This window comes from Meles meles, chromosome 14 (assembly GCF_922984935.1).
Source record: "Meles meles chromosome 14, mMelMel3.1 paternal haplotype, whole genome shotgun sequence".
Taxonomy (NCBI): Eukaryota; Metazoa; Chordata; class Mammalia; order Carnivora; family Mustelidae; genus Meles; species Meles meles.
In genome coordinates, this window is record NC_060079.1 from 75,079,143 (window position 1) to 75,096,130 (window position 16,988).

Consider the following 16,988-nt stretch of genomic DNA (forward strand, 5'->3'; position numbering starts at 1 on the left):
TACTGCTGGTACCTACCTCCCTGTGCCTCAGTTTTATTACCTGTGAAATGGGAGTAATAATAGTAGCTACCTCATAGGTTGATAGGAAACTTAAATGACATAAGACATAAAGAACAGGACCCAGCATATAGGAGGCCCTCAACGAGTGTTAGCCGCTATTATGATTACAATGCAATTACAACCATGTTAAAAAGAAATCACATCAGAAGAAAACATACCAAACTGTTAATGATAACTGTGTTTGGATGATGAGATTCTTCTTTTTTACATTTTTGTATTTCCAAATTTTTCATTAAATACATATCAAATTTTGGGGGCGCCTGGCTGGCTCAGTTGGTGGAGCGTGCAACTCTTGATTCCTGGCTCATGAGTCCGAGCCCCACATGGGGTGAAGAGGATACTTTAAAAATAAAATCTTAAAAAATATATATATATATCCACTGAAAACTTCTTTTGATGGTTATATAGGGTCAAACGAAGAAGACCCTGGAAGGAGAGGCCCGAGCAGGTAGTCTTTATGTGACCCGAAACATCCCGCTACAAGACTCTGGGCATGATCTTCCAAGGGGCTCCTTCTGACTTGGCCACCGCGACCACTTGGCATCGCGGGAGGACGGGCTTAGCTGTGCTGGACGGTGGACGCCACCCAAGATTTGCAAGGAAGTACCTAAGACCCAGTCCCCACTCTGGCACACACTCCCTGTGGGGGCTTGGGAAGACCCTTTTCCTACTCCAGAAGGAAGGCTCTCTGATGCAATTAGCAGTTTCAGAGGAGAAAAACGGTTTGAGGGAATTTTGGAGATACTGCCGGGGAGAGAGAAGAAGGGATTCTGCAAACTGTTGATACTCCGCTCCAGCTCGCCGCCTTCCAGGGCGGAGGGCCCATCTGCTCTGTTTACACACCTGGGCCTGGTGTGAAGGGCGGTTTAGAGGAGGGGGCTCCCTGGCCATTTGTGGAATCATTCCTGCTTCCAAGCAGCACGCTACAGGCAGGCCTTCAAAGAAATACCAGAAGCCAAGTGCACTATCTGTCATCACGTAGTAATGCTTGAAGCTCTTCATATAACAAAAGGGGCAGGAACGACCCTACCTTGCATTGTGGGAGCCTGATCGTTCTTCCATCCGCTCCACACCAGAAGGGCTTTCTCTTAACTGTAAGGATTAGATCTGACTAATACGGGCAACCGATGCCTTTGGTAAGTAAAATTGGAATAAAATAACGACCTGCAACTTTATTTCATCTCATGCTACGATAAGGAAGGAAATGATAAGTTGCAGTGACAAGGAACCGCGTGGGTTTTTGGTGATAGACAAATGTGTCCCATTTCAACAACAAAATGGCAACATCATTTTTTTTTACACGCACTCTTGTGAGGTAGGAATTGAAACCACAGAGACAGAAGGCGGAGCTACTCGTTCGTTCTGGTGCTGGCCCTTAATAAATTTTTGCTGAGGGAATCGAGGAATCAGTTAATGAATTTGGGAACCAAAGGAAAGCTGTTCTCTGTCTTGTGTGAGATGCTAGCTATATGAAAATGTGTAACTCAGGGTCCCGCCCTGAGCAGCTCACTCTGCTGATGGGAGCCAGACCCACAGATAGAGAATGACTCCAACACAATGTGACTGAGTCCTAAGATCATTCCGCTAGTCGTCAGTATTCCTGCTTTAGTTCCTCCTGAAGCTCCTCCTGTCTCAGGCGCTCCCACACAGTAAAACCTAATTCCTTCCTTCAAACGTTCACAGTCTGGTCCAGAGGACAAGCATGAAGCGTGGAAAGCACAAGACCACGCGGAAAGCAAAACCGAAATACGTACCCTGCGGAGAGGCTGCGTGCTGTGATTTCATCATGCAGACCCTGGCATCAGACTGCTTGAGTTCACAAAGCTGTGTGACCTTAGACAAGACGCGTAGCCTCTCTGGGCTTTAATCATCCCACGTGTAAAATGAGGACACTGCTGAGGCCTATCTTACAGGATTGTTGTGAGCAGTAATCGGGTTCATCTCTGTAAAACACTCAGAATAGTGCCAAGCTCATACCAAGAACCACGATAAGTATATGTGAAATCAGTCTTTCCTGTATTCTTTGAATTTTAAGCTCTCGTTAAGAACTCTGTGTTTGGCTCTCTCTTTGCTCATGCCTGATTATTCTCCCCAAGATAAGACGCTTGACCAAATGCAACTCCAAAGCTATGGACTAAGGTTAAGAAGGGAAGGAGAGGTGAGATTCCTATCTGCTTGTGGAAAATAGTAAGCCTTTGGCAGAATGAAAAATATCCTGAAAGCCGAGATACCTAAACCAGGACTGCAAATTCGTTCTAACAACCACTACTCCTTTATTCCTGGTCCAGGACAGACATTGCTAGCATCCTTTCCAACTGAATCTAGATTCAGGCTCTAAATTATTTTCCAAACGGGGCCGCACGCATGGACTACTAACCAAGGCCTCTTGTAATCTCTGGCCTGAACCTGAGGTTGGCCTCAGGGATGTTTTTCCCACTGGGTACACTGAACTGGCTCCCCGGCCCCGGGCTGCGGGGCTGCTCCTACCACTGAAGCCAGCTCCCAAAATGCCCTGCCAGACCCCACTCCTGAAAAAAACACTCATGGAATGGGTCCTGTTCTGCCTTCCCCTGTGGGTCCACAGGCTAACTCTGTGGCCTCAGCTAAGCAAGTTACTTAACTTCTCTGAGCCTGACCCTGATTCTTCCTGGGAAAACTGGATCTCGCTGTCTCAACTGTTGCAAAGATGAAATGTGATAGTGCATGTAAGTCAATCCGGCGCAGTGCTGGAGTCGGCTCCCAGGACCTGGCTCATGCCATATTGTTAAGCCCAGTCCTGTCTTCCCAGCAGCCAGGCGCAGTCCCTTCACGACTTCAGCCCCAGGGTCCCAGCGTAACATAAAATAGGGCTGGGGTACTCCTGTTTAAGCCACTGTTACCGCCTCCCCCCAACACAGAATTAACTGTCCATGAACTCGAGGTCATACTGGCTCCACCATCGGGGAAGAGGTGTGGGCTGGGGAGTGAGATGTAGGATGGGGAGTGAGAGAACCCCCAAAGCGCATGCAAAGACTCCATCACAGCCCCTACTAGGGTACAGTGGAGGGGGCACTTTGCTCCCATTAGCGGAGAGGGTGTCTTCTCCTGGCAGGGACCAGGGGCAAGACCAGGCAGATGGTGTCCCACGTGTCCGCCTTCTCCTTCTCCTCTGAATGCGGGGCTGACTTACCCAAGACTCTCCATTTCTGGAGCCGCTCTCCTTACCTCCTCCCACTGGCCCTTGGGATGGATGACTCAATTATGAGTTCCTGTCCCTTCGGCAGATGGGAAGGCTGTGCCCTGAGAAGTTTGGCCATGGCCTTCTCCCTCTGCCTCTGCCTCCCCGCTCTGACTCTGCCTCCTCCCTCTGACTCTGCCTCCTCCCTCTGACTGTCTTTGCCTGCTCTCACCAAATATGTGTGTGATAGCCCCGCGCCCTCACAGAGAGGAGTGGGTCCTGCCACCCTTCCAGAGAAAGCAGGCCAGCACCCTGAAGGCCCAGTCCACGCTCAAGAGCAGCACATTAATCAAGGACTGGCATCTCTGGGTCACCTGCGGGACAGCCGAGTGGCCCTCCTGTCCCCCCAGCATCCACCATTGCCTGGGCCCAGCCTGAAACTCAGCACCTCCAAACCCTGGGCCCTTCGCGGAAAGGCCCTGTCAACATTTCCATTATAGACTTCTCTTCTGAGAGTCTGCAAGTCAACCGGGAAAATGCAATGAGCCCAGGCAGAAAGTTGCCTTACACGGGAGCAGATCTGGGCGGAGCGCGCAAGGCGGTGGCGCTCTCGCAGAGAGCCGGCGTTGAAAAGGCGGCCGATTTAATGTCTGCATTAAAAACGGATTTGTGTGGAACGCAGTGCTTCTTTTAATTGCTCCAAATAAATATCCTGGGTAATTTTAAGAAAGACTGCTGCAGTAGCTTTCTGAGCAGCACGAGCCATGCATTACCAGGAAGTGCTTTGGGGCATTGTTTGCTGAGAAAGGCGTTACATAAATTGAAACTCCTTTTGCTCAGAGCCGAGTCCTGGAAGTTCACGCAGGGAGAAACATTTCTCACCGTGCACAAACTGTGAATTGTATATAAAATTAAATTTTCTGATTAAAATCTGCATTGTTGGCCCTCCTGCTGACCGCCACCATTTTGCTGAAATAAGATACTATTTGTGGTAATGGCAGCGCGGGAAACCTGTTATCATTGATTGTAAACTGGCCTCACTCCTACGGCTTAAAAAATCTGGAGAGCTTTATTGTGCAAACATTGCATTTTCCGTACAAATATGACGGAGCAGAGCTTTACCACCGATTCATCCGCTGGGGTGCACGCGAATTACCCTCCGACCCTTCGGCCTGAAATCTCCGCACACCCAACCCTGGGCTGCAGGTCAGCTTCGGCAAGGTGCAGGATGTCAGCAGGAGAAGGAGCCGAGCCTATATAACCATCTGCTGCTTCATTTAAAAATGTTTTGCTTCACGAGGGCATTATTATTTGAGAGACGAAGGAAGATAAAAGGAAAAGACGAGGCCTAGGAAGAATTCAAATTCAACAACCCACCCTACCCTCGCTCCGTGCGTGCCCCAGGAAACCGCCAGCATGCGCCCGCTGCCTCTCCCCAGACTGCCAACCTCCAAGCCCTGGGTCTGAGAATCTGCCTTATGAAAATCAGCTAGAACGCTGCCCAGCAGTGCTGATAGAGGCCAAGCTAATAACTTCGCTTGACAAATGCAGAATCTGAAACCAAAACAATGACTTTTTTTTTTCCTTAAGAAGATCTGTGTTCAGAATTAGAACCCCAAGGGCTGGCTTTTTCATCTTTCATTTCCCCCAGCTTTGAGTTTACAAGTGAACGCTCTCTCCAAAAGTCAACATCAGCCAGGCACACATAAATATTTTTTATTGCCTCTTAACCATTAGAATAGATTGTCCCTCTCTTTCATTTCGTAAATCACTTTGTTGCTTGGGTGATACAAAATCGCTTTGGCTTACAAAGAAAGATGGGGCGGGGGCGGGGAAAGGTTTCATAAAATGATTGATCCATAGCGGTAGATCTTCTATTTTAACAAATAAAATAAACCCAAACGAACCAACTTCTTAAGGCACAACCTAGTCTGAATTTAGTAAGTCTCGCCAAATCTTTTTCCAGAAAAGAGCACTAAGGTTACAGGCAAAGCCAGAGTTAGAGTCGAATAAACTAAGCCACGTGCTTTGAGGGAGTGAATGCAAGGTACCTGGCGGCTCCAGGTGGATGGGTACTCGAGACCTGAAGTTCAAAAGCATAGACTTCCTGGAAGGCACTTGGGTAGAATGGGTAGATCACACTCAAGTCAGATCACACTCAAGTCACATCGCATCACATCACAGAGGGCTCAGAGTGTTCTTTTGCACTTTCTTTGCCCTCAAAGCCAATCCTGGGTATTCATATGCATTAACTAAGCTCTCTCACCTGGGGGAGAAATGGGGGGAGAAACAGGAAGTGCCCAGTGGGGTAACTGACCCAATCCCCTATGTGTTGCCTTGCCTATGCAACAGAATGTGGGGAAGCTACTATTATGCTGACTTCTGTTTCAGTTGCATAGTAACTAAATAAATTAAAATAATTTACAAATCCATGAATTAGCTATTTTTGAAAATTATTCCACTGGTTTTCTTTTCTCCCTCTAGACTTCTCTTGTAATTCCCGGTCTTCCGTGGTTTCCGCTACTCTGACTAGCCCTAACCAGAGTTTCGTACGTGGACATAGAGTGGACATGGCGGGGGCGTGGGGAGAGTCATCTGTTCTCCCTTTTTCTCATATTACTTACCGTCCACCTACATGCCAACTATTTAAAAAACCGATCATAAAATCAGTTACGATATTACATTCATCCGTTTGATAATATGTCCTGAACGTACCAGGTGCTAGGACCTAGACCATTAATCGTCATTTACTCAAGAGTTCTGCCAGCCCGAGGAATCCATCAGAAGTCCCAGCTTTACTGTCTTTTGAACTAAGATTTGGAGACACCAAGAGAATCTACAACAGGGACTTGAGCTGGAGGGCACCTCCTTCTCCCAACTTCTCTTCTCTCCTGTGCCTTAACTCCAGTTCACCAAACATCCCAGCCCTCTCCCTGTTCCCCATAAGGCTCTGCTGCCCAAGGAATTTCTTTCCATGGCTCTGTTATCTCCTCAAGTCTTAAAGATGGAATACTTGATCTCCCCATGCCTCTGCCCCAACTTTACCCACATTTTTACCCTAGGCTTCCACTGATTCTTTAAGGTCATCAGTAGTTTCTGTACAAAAGTCATCTACAATATTCCACTGACTTTCCACAGCTTGCAGCACTAGACATAATGCTTGTCCCTTTCTAGGACACCAAAAGTCAGTGCCAGAATGGACGCATTCAAACATGAGTCAAGATTCGATAGGCTGGGCAAGCCAACCATACCCTGCTCAAGTGCTCTGTCAAGCACAGCCAAAGCAGGGGAAAGTTTGGTAACGCGGCAGGAGGGGGAAGGGCTGGGGGAGGATGAGCTCCAGGGGCCAGTGTTACGGTCACTTCCCCTCCCCCACAAGGCCCCAAAGCCCAGGCTTATACTAACCGGCTAGACAGTGAGGCCCTGCCCGCCTTGGACATTACTGGTGGAATCCCTAAAAGGAATGGAGATCTCTGGCTGGTCTCCATCTCAAGGAAGAGGTGGGTTCTCATTAGGTGTCTACAATCCTGATGGTTGGCCATCGCCCAGTTCTCTTCCCTATGAGCCCCCCAAAGAGAAAGGCCAAGCCTCATCCCTCCATGAACCTACTCTTCCCCGTCACAGATGACAGAGGCACCAGATTTACTAGACAAGTAGCCATGGTGGTATCACTCCTCCTCGGCCAAGGGGGAGTTGAAGTGCCATCATTCACCAGTGAGAAGAGGGTCCAATGGGTATGGCACACCACACTCACCTCCCTTCTTTCCTCTCATGCCCTTCCCTCACTATCTTCCTCCTGGTACCGAGTGTCTATCTTCCTTCTACTTCTGACCCCTTCCTGAGTTCTAGCTCTTTCTTTTGTGTTGGCTGACACCAGAGGGCAACATAATCTCGCCTACTTGTCACTTCTTTCATTTCGCCAGTAGAGGGAAGAGTTTGAGATAACCTACAAGAAGTGGAAGGTAATGTGGAAAGGATTTTGAAATCCGGAATTAGCGAGTGCACTAGGACAGCTCTCTCAAAGGCATCCCGTGCCAAGGCATTCTGTTCCCGTTGGTAAATAATCTGTTATAAAACTGTTTAAATGCATATTAGCTCACCAGAGCATGACACTGGCAAAATGTCCCTCCAGGCTGTATTTTGCAAAGAGACAACTTTCAAGTGATGGGAGACCTGAGCGTAAACTAAGAGAAGTCACCCAGTAGTCAAGGTAACACTGCCACTCCATCCCTTACCCACCACTTAAAGTCTTTTAAGAGCTGGCTTTTTTGTTTCAGAAATAATTAGTAAGGCAATTAGCCCTCAATGTCTTGTTTTGAGTACCCATCCTCTTCCCCCTCTAGGTGCTTGCACGGTGCATACATATGGCTTATTTGGGCAAGTCAGGCTGAGTCAGCCAGAATGACTGATTATGAACCAAGCAGCAGAGCCCTGGGGGCAATAAGTGTCCCCCACCCACGGCCTCTGTCCAACTTGGAAGTCCACGCAAGGGCATGTTCCACCACACCCTGCCTATCCCGCCACCCATATTGAGGAAATTAGAGAAGGTTCCCCTTGAAAAATATTGGGAAGGAAGGGATTCAGAAAGCAAATCTGTGCCACTGAGCTGACCATTTACCAAGTCATCATCCCGACCAGGTTAACACCAGTACCTTTAAAAAGCAGACAACGCGGAGTTAAGGGATCTGCTCAACCATCGCAATGCGCTCGATTGTTTGAATCTAATTACTTGGCCTGGGCATTTTCTGCTTGGTGTCCCCAGCCTTTGAACAGTTTCCAAAGGCAGAACTTTATAGAAAGGGTCTTTGAAAACCCTAAGGGTCTGCGAGTCTGTCGTTCTTTGGGTGGATTTTTGATCCAAGTGGCCGAATTTATCCTTTGCCTTCATTTCTTCATCGACACTCTTCGTTTGGTCAATGACCTTAAGTAAGAGTTCTCATCCCTGAGGTCCCGAAGTGGACTTGAGCAATTCTGTGAATCTCTGGAAACTGTGGGCACAAATTCTATGTGTATGTACATTTACATGACTTTAATCAGATTCTTAAAGGGCTCCAAGACCTACGTCTTGTCCCTGTACATTCATGATGTTCTCTAGACCAGGGCTTCCCCAGTCAACATTAAAGAACAGATTACAAGGTGTGTGCCTGGGTCTCTATAGCCGGAGAGGGCCAGGAACGGCTGGAACTTCTAAGCTGGTCATCTCCTGCCAAGAGCTGCCCAGTTGCTATAAAAATATTATTTTCTCTGTGTGCCACAGTGTATAACAGGTTAGGAAGCACTGCATACTCTTTGCTTTTTTTTTTTTTTTAAGTAAGCTTCACACCCAACATGGGGCTTGAACTCATGACCCTGAGATCAGGAATCGCATGACTGAGCCAGCCAGGCGCCCCTAAGCTCTTTCTTCACTTTTATCCCATCCACCATCTTTGCTTTCTGCATCTCTTTCCTCACCTCCATGGCCTTAATCTTCCAGAAAGAAGCGTGGCGTGGATTTGGCCACCTGTGGTACAATCGATCAGCATTCGTGTACTCTGACGAGAAAGAAAATGCTGTTGTACTCTTCCCTTCCAGAAATGCTCCCTGCTTCCCACATCTGGGAATTTGCCTGGCTGGCCACACGGTAGTAAATGAGACCAGCTCATACCCCCTTTCCTGGGCGAATCCTTTTGCTGATTCCCTGCATCTGCCCCTTTCCTGTAGTAGCTCTCTCCTGTCCAGAAGAAGTGTCTAGAAGAATCTCTATGCCAGATAAAAGACTCCCAGTTTCATTCCAAACATTCCTTTAAAACACTTCCATGCATTCTTTCCAACCAAGAAAGACATTAAAATCTTACATAGAATCCGTGTAGAACCAAATTCAAGCTCAGACATAACAAACAGGGCAGGCAAATTCTCTTGAGTGCTGGCTAACACAGAGCACCCTAAAAACAGTTACCTTCCCAGCCCTCCTCTGCCCGAACCCCAAAACACACAAAAGTCCTTATAGTCCTTGACCAGACAGGCCATCTGGGATCAGTCTCATCACCTGATGCTCAGATCACATCATTTTCCTAGCAACAACTTTATAATTTTGGGAAACTAAGAAGTATTCCATCCACTTGGTTTGTTTATTTGCTTGTTTTTTGTAATCTCTACACCCAGCATGGGGTTCAAACTCACGACCCCAAGAACAGGAGTCACAGGCTCTTCTGACCGCGCCAGCGGGGTACCCCGGTATGCCCCCCACTGAGAATTAATTTATGATTCAGATTTTTTAGGAAGGACTGCAACAAAACGTTGACAATTGTCTGCTATACTTCAACTGTCCATTTCAAAGTCCTGAATAGCTAATTAATATTTTTCTAGCCCACACTGGGTTTCTATTAGAGAAGAAAGCTATCTTTCTGCCTTTTACCAGTCATCCAATCTGACAGCCCAAGATGTCAACACCCTTCCTAACATCTTCAAAACTTCCTTCCTTCGTACCTGAACCAGCTTCTCCTAGACACGTTCCTGACCCCTAACTTCTTCGTCAATACACCGTTTCAAAAATACCTTAGTTCTGAGCAAAAGAAATGGCTGTTAAACCATAGGGAACCAGAAGCGCATATTTCTTAAATATATAACTACAATGTTACTAAGTAGGAGGTTATGTGGCACACAATTAGGAACGGAAGGTCAAGGATATGGGTGTGCCTCTCCTTTCAGGACGGTACTGGGAGAGTCTGCTAAACCTGTCCCTGTCGCCAAGCCCCCAGGTCCGCAGATTTCATTTTGCTGTCCAAGAAAAACCACAGACCCACAAAGAAGTCTTTCCTAGAAACCTACCACCACTAACTCTGAAATAACAAATTAATTCTTCTTAGACTGTTTCCAGCTGTAGTTAGAAAGGTCTCCCATCTGCGTGCTCCTGGAAAGCATTATTGTCAGCCTTACAGGGCGTTGCTGGAGAATATTTATACGAGATGAGCTACTTCCTTCTTAATGAAACTGACAACCAGACTGAATTCAGGATCATTTTACTTGAAGGATATAATCTCTGGCAAATCCTTTAAGAAAGCCATCCTATCACTTTTCCCTGTATTTTAGAAGTGGGATGTATATGAAAAAAATGCCTGAAAATCACAAGCCGTCATTTTAAAACCGACTTTTTCAGCCAATATCTGGAGTTAGAAAAAATCTATGCCATGGGCTCCCCGAAATAAAATAAATATGGACAATATTACATTTTCTTTTTTTAGAATAAAATAATGTAGATTTGCAAGTTGCAAAAAAATTAAATATTGTTTTTAAAACGTTTGCTGAGTTGACAGAAAATGAAATGTTCCGCTCCCATCTGTATCCATTACAACAGAGGATTTACTGGTTATTGTTCACTAACCTTAAGTGTGCTCCAGCTTTTGAAGGGAGAGATGAACACAGCTGGGGGTGGAGACATACTGCAGACATTTTCAGGGTGATCATAAATAAATGAAACATTAAGTACACCTCAAAATCAGCCTCTTACTCCTGTCATATACAATGTAGATCATGCTGATTTTACTTGATTGGGATATCCACATATCCCAAGGACCTGAAATTTGTGTGATACCGATGATTAACCGTATTCCTTATTTAGTCAACAGGAGCCACTTGAATTTCATCCGTGGTGATGTCTGTTTCTGTTTTCTCTTTTTATTTTTTTTAAAGATTTTATTTATTGATTGATGGACAGAGATCACAAGTAGGCAGAGAGGCAGGCAGAGAGAGGGAGGGGGAAGCAGGATCTCTCTGAGCAGAGAGCCTGATGCGGGGCTCGATCCCAGGACCCTGACATCATGACCCAAGCCAAAGGCAGAGGCCCAACCCACTGAGCCACCTCGGCGCCCCTGTTTTCTCTTTTTAAACATTTTTTAAATTTAACTTTAAAAAAAAAAAGAATTTATTTATTTATTTATTTGAGAAAGAGCGACAGAGGTAGCAAGAGCGAGCAGGAGAGGGGAAGAGAGAGAGAGAAGCAGACTCCCCACTGAGCAGGGAGCCCGAAGCTGGGCTGGATCCCAGAATTCTGGGATCATGACCTGAGCCAAAGGCAGCCACTTAACTGACTCAGCCATCCAAATGTCCCTCTTACTTTAAAAAAAAAAGATTTATTAAAGACTTTAAAGATTTATTTATTTATTTTGGAGAAACACATGTGGTAGTGAGTCGGGGGAGGGGCAGAGGGAGAGAATCATCTAGCAGACTCCTGGCTGACCACGGAGCCCCTTGCTGGGCTGATCCCATGATCTCACCCATGAGATCACAACCCATGAGATCACCACCTGAGCCAAAACCAAGAGTTGGACACTTCACTGACGGACCCAGGAGCCCCATTTCTCCCCTTACTTTTAGTTGCTGATGATTTAATGGTAGTGAAACTTTCCTTTTCTTTTTGTATTCTTTTACTCACTCAAGAGTTCAAAATATGTTTTAACATCTTTCATTTTCCTTTTGATCAAGCTAATAACTAAAGTTGCTTTCATTTTACTTCTTTTTTAAAAAGATTTTAATTATTTTTTATTTAAAATATTTATTTATTTATTTGAAGAGAGAGAGAGAATGCAGAGGGGAGGGGCAGAGGGAGAGGGAGAGAGAGAACCCAGAGTGGTAGAAATACAGGTACTAATTCTCGAAGAAGTGGGAGGGAGTTAGGCAGTGGAGACGTGGGCATGCCTTTAGGATGGGCAGAAAGAAGGGGAATGGGATGCAGAGCCTCTGAGGGGTCATGGAGTGAATGGGAATTGTGCAAACGGTATGAACCATACAAGAATTCTGACTCGAGGGGCGCCTGGGTGGCTCAGTGGGTTAAATCCTCTGCCTTCGGCTCAGGTCATGATCCCAGGGTCCTGGGATCGAGCCCCGCATTGGGCTCTCTGCTCAGCAGGGAGCCTGCTTCCTCCTCTCTCTCTGCCTGCCTCTGCCTACTTGAGATCTCTGTCTGTCAAATAAATAAATAAAATCTTAAAAAAAAAAATTCTGACCCGAGTGGCGACATTTCCCTGTATTGCAGCCACTGACCCAAGAACAGATGTGCTGTCCCCGAACAGCCTGCCTCCCCTGGGCTTCCTTCCGTTCCCGGCTGCTTGTCTCCAGCTTCAGCTCTCCTCCAGCCTTTCCCGAACACGCGTGCCCTGGTCCACCTTCCCGGGACTCTGTGCCAGGTGACAGCCCGCCACTGTGCACACCAAGTCAACAGGTAAGTTTCCTGCTGGGGATGTTAGGTACCACACCAGTCTGATAAAGACTGCCTCTGGGACTAAGTGGACAATGTTGGTGCCCATGAAATCCCACTGTCACGGTCCCCCTGTCTCCAAATACAGCCCGAGAGGGAGCACAGAATCTAAGAAATTCAAACCACCTGGTCCTACGCACTTAAATTGCTAGTTCCTTAAAGGGGGGACTTGGCTCTTATCATATGCTGTTGAACATTCAGCATGTGCCGGGCATTGTGCCAATCACGACTTTTGTTAGAGACTGACTCTAAAAATGCCTTTAAAATCAGTGCCTCTTGGGGCGCCTGGGTGGCTCAGTGGGTTAAGCCTCTGCCTTTGGCTCAGGTCATGATCTCAGGGTCCTGGGATCGAGCCCTACATCGGGCTCTCCACTGAGCAGGGAGTCTGCTTCCCCCCCCGCCCCCCGCTTGCCTCTCCGCTTACTTGTGATCTCTCTCTCTGTCAAATAAATAAATAAAATCTAAAAAAATAATAATAATAAATAAATAAATAAATAAAATCAATGCCTCCTCTGGGCACCTGCGTGGCTCAGTCAGTTAAGCCTCTGACTCTTGGTTTTGGCTTGGGTCATGAGATCAAGCCCTTGAGTCGGGCTCTGCTCTGGGCATGGAGCCTCCTTGAGATTCTCTCTCTCTCCCTTTCCCTCTGCCCCTCGCCCCCATCTCCTCTCTAAAATAATAATAATAATAAAATAAAACAAAAAATTAAATATAGAATTGCCATATGACCCAGCACTTCCACTTCTGGGGATGTACCTGGACAAACTGAAAACAGAGACTCTAATAGATGTTCGTGCACCCATGTCCCTCATGGCATTAGTCACAATCGCTGAAAGGTGGAAACAACCCAAATGTCCACTAATGAATGGATAAACCATTGTATATGCGCACAATGGGATATTATCCAGCCCTAAGAGGAGGGACATTCCGACACAGGCTACAGCAGGGATGAAGCTTGAGGACATTACTCTCTGTGAAATAAGCCAGTCACAGAAGGTCACGAACTCTGTGATTCCTCCTTTACGTGGTGCCCCTAGAGGAGTCAAGTTCATAGAGACAGACGTGGAATGGCGGTTTCGAGGGGCTGGGATGTTCTTTTTTTTTTTTTTTTTTAAACAATTTTTAAAATATTTTATTTATTTGACAGAGAGAAATCACAACTAGGCAGAGAGGCAGGCAGAGAGAGAGGAGGAAGCAGGCTCCCCGCGGAGCAGAGAGCCCGATGTGGGGCTCGATCCCAGGACCCTGGGATCATGACCTGAGCTGAAGGCAGAGGCTTTAACCCACTAGCCACCCAGGTGCCCCGGCTGGGATGTTCTTAATGCCACTGAGCCATATTCTTAAAACTCTTTCATATAGAAAATTGTACATCACATATATGTTACCACAACAAAATTGTTTAAAAAAATCAGCCTCCTTCCTGCGATCCCTAAAACCCAACCCGATGCATCCATGCACACTACGTAGCACTCATCCGGGACCTTAGCTTGCTCCGGCTTGCTTCGCAGGGACCTCGACAGCAAGCACAGGCCTCCGCTCTGCATTCCTGGTGCCCGAGCCCCGTTGCTGCTGATCTCCCCAGTGTCCACCATCAGCTTCGACTCAGACCTCACAAGGGCTTGGCCCTTGCCTGTCTGTGGCCCTGGCTTGCGCTCAAAGGCCAGCACCGCAAGCCCCAAGTGAAAAAGGAAACCTTCTCCCTTCCCCTCTGCCCCTCTCTCCGCTCATTTTATTTCTTTATCTGGGAGAGAAAGAGAGAGACAGCAGGGGGAGGGGCAGACAGAGAGGGGATCTTAAGCAGACTCTCTCTGCGGAGCACAGAACCCAAAGTGGGGCTCGATCCCAGGACCCATGAGATCAAGACCTGAGCCAAATCAAGAGTCGGACTCACTCAAGCAACTAAGCCACCCAGGCGGCCCTCAGAGAGCTCTCTTCTAAGTCTCAATCCTGGATGACACCAGCTGGATCCTCTCCCTTGCTGATATTATTTAGGGAAAGGAGAGAATGTTTGCTACAGTGTGACCGGTACGAGCCAGATGTAAGCTTAAGGCCCCACTGTGTGTAAAACAGTTAAAAAAAAAAAAAAAAGTCCCCATGTGACCGCATCCTAATAGCCCAATCCAGGAAATTCTTAGGCCAGACGTTCAAAGCAGACTCTTTCCTGAGCTCCCGTGGCCTCTTAGCTTTCAACCCCAGCCTCTAACTCATGATCTGGGGAGAAAGGCTGTGAACAGGGTTTCCATTAAAGAGCATCAAACACAATCAGATTCTGGTCTTTCCCAAACGCAGACCCGCAGGACCCGCCCCTCCAGCACGCCAGCAGCACCTACGTGTTTAATTTGGCATCTGACAGCTGCCTAAATTTCAGGATCTCCCGTGGGCGCCGCACACAAACATCCTCCGTGGCCACTGGCAGAAATTCTTAGAAAAACAATCCTTCTGGTTGTTGGAATCACAACTACCACTTTTGCTCCTGCCTCCCCGTCACCGAAGAGGCTGTTTTGACTCAGATCACAGGGGCCCGTGCAGACGACATGCGGTCCGAGGGTGCGTGGGACAATGGGCGCTTCTTTGCTGGCCGCAGGGTGTCATTTCAGACACTGCTGGACAGATGGGCTCCGTTCCAAGGAAGAACCACGCCTGGCAGAGGACAGTTTTGACAGGGCCATCTCCTTGCCCACACTAAGTGTCTCATCCCTTGGCCAGGGTCAGGGCTGAATGGCGGCAGATGGCTTCTGAGTATCAGAGCCCTGGTTTCTCCCCCAGCATCCGCTCTCCCGTCTCAGGGACAGAATCTCAGGGATCGTGGCCATGGGATCCCCCCACTGCCCACCCCTCCGGTTTCTGCCATGTGTGGGGCAAGTGCTTGCGGCTGCTGGAGCACAGGAAATCCATTCACATCCTGACATAACCCGCTGACTAATACGGGCTTAGCAAGGAAGCAGAAGCGTCTGACAAGCAGAAACAACTGAATTACTCGTGGAGGGGTGAGGAAATGACACCCCCCAATGGGCTTGATCTCACCATTTGGTTTGGACTCGGGAGCTCACCAGGGAAGGCCACCAGATGTCCTTGCCGCTATTCACCATCATTAATTCCGAGCAAAAGAAGAGCAGGGCCAGTGTTTGGGGAGCAGGAGTAAGACGGATAAGGAGATGGTGGTCTTGAGACCACAGTGGACAGGAAAATAAAGAGCTCAAACCCCAAGACTTGAAGTGAGGGGCAGTCTCCTTTGCAGGTTGGAGTGTGGGCTTTGGAATCAGACAGAACAGCCTCTGCCTTTTCTTCTCTGACCAAGCCATGTAACCTTAAGCCTCTGCTTCCTTATTTGAAATGGGAATAATAATAGGATTCCTCCCCAACCGGTTGGGTTTTCAGAAATGAATGAGACTATTGTATAAAGCACTTAGCATAAAGCCTGGTATGTAGTAAGCACCTAGTTAACTTAGGTATTAATCATAATAGTGTATTTTCTTTTTCTTTTCTTTTTTTTTTTAAGATTTTATTTATTTATTTCACAGAGATCACAAGTAGGCAGAGAGGCAGGCAGAGAGAGAGAGAGAGAGAGAGAGAGAAGGAAGCAGGCTCCCCGCTGAGCAGAGCCCGATGTGGGACTCCATCCTAGGACCCGGAGATCATGTCCTGACCCGAAGGCAGAGGCTTAACCCACTGAGCCACCCAGGTGACCAGTAGTGTATTTTCAACAGAAAATAATGGATTTGGTGTTTGTCCACACCTGCAGACAGGTAACCGAGCACTCACTTGCACTAACTAACCCAGCTCCGGAAAGAGTGTGGAATCGAAAGAAAGCTCAACACTTCCTGCTTCGAAACACACTTTCCCACCAAGATCCCCACCACCACCTGCATTAGAGCCTCCGCGGGAGAACTGGAGAACCGTCCAAAGCTTGAAATTACAAGGCTGTAAATTATAGAGCCGCTGTACGCAGGGGTCATCCGCGGTAGCGTTTGGGATGTTTCATCCTGCAGAATCTACTGGACTGGACACGATTAACAAGTATATTATACAGATAAAGTATTACAGGCTACATCAGGGGCACACAATTGTATTCCCCTGGAACAGTGATTACCATAATCTTCACTTACGAAGTGCACCTGTGCATGACGGTTCCATTCCTTGGGGTCATCATTTTTTTAAGGATTTTATGTTTAAGTCATCTCCACACCCACCGAGATTAAGTAACCTCAAACCTCCATTTCTGAGATGGAGTCCCACGCTCCACCAACTGAGCCAGCCAGGCACCCCCGCATCTTAAGTCCATCCGTCAGAACCCACCAGAGCCTCTTGCCCAAGCCAGGAGAACGAGGAGAGTGAATGGCTGGTTCACACCTGCTTCCATCCCGCGAAGTCAGCCGGGAGGTCCCAGATGTGGCCCTTGATAACAGCGCTGATCGAATGAAAACAGGAATTCCCAGACTACTAACTAGTGATGAGCTGGAGGGAACTCGACCCAGAGAGGTGGGAATGGGATTTTGCAGAAGGGTGGAAGCGGAAAACTTTGGAAGAATTCAATTCATG

At 47.5% G+C, this 16,988-nt stretch overlaps 1 protein-coding gene across 2 annotated transcripts in view; it reads left to right on the forward strand.

Annotated features, from left to right (window-relative positions):
* CLYBL (citramalyl-CoA lyase) overlaps positions 1-12,308 on the forward strand; it is a 276,475-nt gene extending 264,167 nt beyond the window's left edge. The window contains exon 9 of one of the 2 annotated variants that reach the window (XM_045977929.1): positions 12,228-12,308. The gene's annotated coding sequence lies outside the window, so the exon portion shown is untranslated. Of the gene's footprint in view, positions 1-468; positions 488-12,227 lie in introns of those variants that run through there. The other variant, XM_045977930.1, reaches the window with a different exon arrangement.
* Positions 12,309-16,988: the final 4,680 nt, after the last annotated feature.